The sequence below is a fragment of the Chrysochloris asiatica genome, unplaced genomic scaffold (assembly GCF_000296735.1).
Source record: "Chrysochloris asiatica unplaced genomic scaffold, ChrAsi1.0 scaffold00226, whole genome shotgun sequence".
NCBI lineage: Eukaryota > Metazoa > Chordata > Mammalia > Afrosoricida > Chrysochloridae > Chrysochloris > Chrysochloris asiatica.
The window spans coordinates 4,731,281-4,733,821 of NW_006408744.1; positions in this window are offsets into that span (position 1 = coordinate 4,731,281).

The following is a 2,541-nucleotide window of genomic DNA, read 5'->3' on the forward strand; positions in this document are numbered from 1 at the left end:
AAAGGAGGGGAATGATTGACTTTGCAGTCTAGGAGTAGAGGTCTCTAGGACCATCAAGGGAGAAGCGCAGAGAGTCAGACCCTACCCAGAGAAGCAGTGATGCCAGTGATGCAGGCAAAGATGATGACTTGGAGAGATGGAGTGGCTGGGGACTTTCGACCCAGAGAGGAGAGGAGCTGTTTGCTGATGACCAGAGGGCAGGCTTGCAGGGTATACCCTTTGGTTGGTTGATGAAGCATGTAGGGGATTGTAACCGTGGTAATGAAACTATATATGATAGGATGAATGTAGACCTAATGCTTTCCCATGTAAACTATCACATAATTCACAAAAACATTGAAAAACAAAAATAAAATATGATAATGTAATAAAAAGGTAAGCAGAAGCTAAGGGATTTTGCCAAAGCCAACCACATGCTGCAAAACATCCTAAAGGGAGTTCTTGGACAGAGACCCAACAAGAGCAAACAACAACCAGAGACTGACAAACTTGGCAGCATCACCAATAACACAATCAACAAATTGAAGAGTCCAAAACAGAACAAAACTATAAGAATGGATTCAGAAGATCTGAGAGGTCAGTCTATGATCAAAATAATTACAATATGAAAGAAGGTAAAAACAAAGGAACAGAGATCCAGGTGGTAAGGAGGTTAGGTAGACTACAGGGTAAATAGACTTTTAAATAGAGGGAAAAGTTAATAGAACATAAGGTAACCTCAAAGGAAATTAATAGTTCACAACATACTAAGAAAATGAAAACTCAAGAAGAACACGGACACATTAAAACTATGATGAAACTGACAAGAAAGAACACACAAAAAAATATGAACTCAGCACAGGAAGGCATGCAGAACAAAGAAATCAGCAGCACCACAGACAAACAATCAAACACAATGACAGCAATTAATCCATATCTATAGATAATTACACTGAATGACATTGTATTAAATTCACTAGTTAAGAAATGGAGAGAGGCAGAATATATAAGAAAACAAGATCCTCCAATGTGCTGTCTGCAAGAAACACAACTTAGACACAAAGAAAAAAAAAAAACAAAAAACAAAAGAAGGGGAAAAAAAAAAAAAACCGAATGCAAAAAAAAAACAAGTAATAGTGGCAATACTAATCTCTGATAAAATAAACTTTAAGGCAAAACCCAGAATAATAGATAAAGATGGACATTATTTCATGATTAAAATGTTAATTGAACAAGATGATATAACCATAATAAATATCTATGCTCCCAATGAAAGAGCTCCAAAATATATAAAACATACTCTAATAGATTTGAAGAGGGAAATAGACAAATCTGCAATAATAGTAGGTGATTTTAATACAGCAATTTGGAAAAAGGATAGAACAAACAGAAAGAAGCTTGACAAAGACACAGAGGAACTAAACAACACAATAAGCCAATTGGACCGCATAGATGTGTACAGAGCATTCAATCCAACAAGAGCACAATCCACGTTCTTTTCCAGTGCACGTGGAACATTCTCCAGAATATACCATATGTTAGGACACAAAACAAGCCTCCATACATTTACAAACATCAAAATACTACAAAGCATCTTCTCAGACCACAATGCTATAAAATTAAAAATCAACAATAGGCAGACCAAGAAAATAAAGTCAAATACATGGAAACTGTGTAACACCTGATGAAAAGCTACTGAGTAGTAGAACAAATAAAATGTGTATACACAAAGTTCCTAGAAACAAATAAGAATGAAAACACAACATACGAAAATCTTTGGGACACTGCAAAAGCAATACTGAGAAGAAAGTTTATTGCAATAAATGCACAAATCCCAAAAGAAAGAACCAAAATCAACACATTAACACACTATCTCTAACAACTAGAAACAGACCAACAAAGTAAACTTACAGTCAACAGAATAAAGAAAATAATAAAGATTGCTGTTGTTGTTGTTAAGTATCATGGAGTGACCCTGCACAGTGTTTCCGAGGCTGTATATCTTTATGGGAGCAGAAAGTCTCATCTTAGAGCAGAAGTTAATGAGATAGAACACAGAAAAAATCTGCAGAAAGAATCAACAGGACAAGAAGCTGGTTCTTTGAAAGAATTAATAAAATCAACAAACCAGTGGCAAATCTAACAACAACAAAAAAAGAGATAGAAGACAAAAATAACATGAATAAGATCCATATCGATGATGTCACAACAGAACCAATAGAAATAAAAAGTATAATAACAGAATATTATAAAGAGTTTTACTCCAATAAATTTGAAGAGGAGATGGATACATTTTTAGAAAAGCACAACTTACCTAATTTTACAGAGAGTGAAGTAGAAAACATGAACAGACCTATAATAAAAAAAGAAATTGAACAGGCCATCAATAAACTCCCAACCAAAAAAAGTGCAGGTCCAAATGGCTTCACTGGTGAGTTCTACTAAACATTCAAGGAAGAGCTCTTACCAAGTCTATTCACATTATTCAAGAACATAGAATGCCGGGGTCTGGCCCCGACATAACTGTCACGAGTTTTTGGTTCACGAGGAGGGGAGATCCAG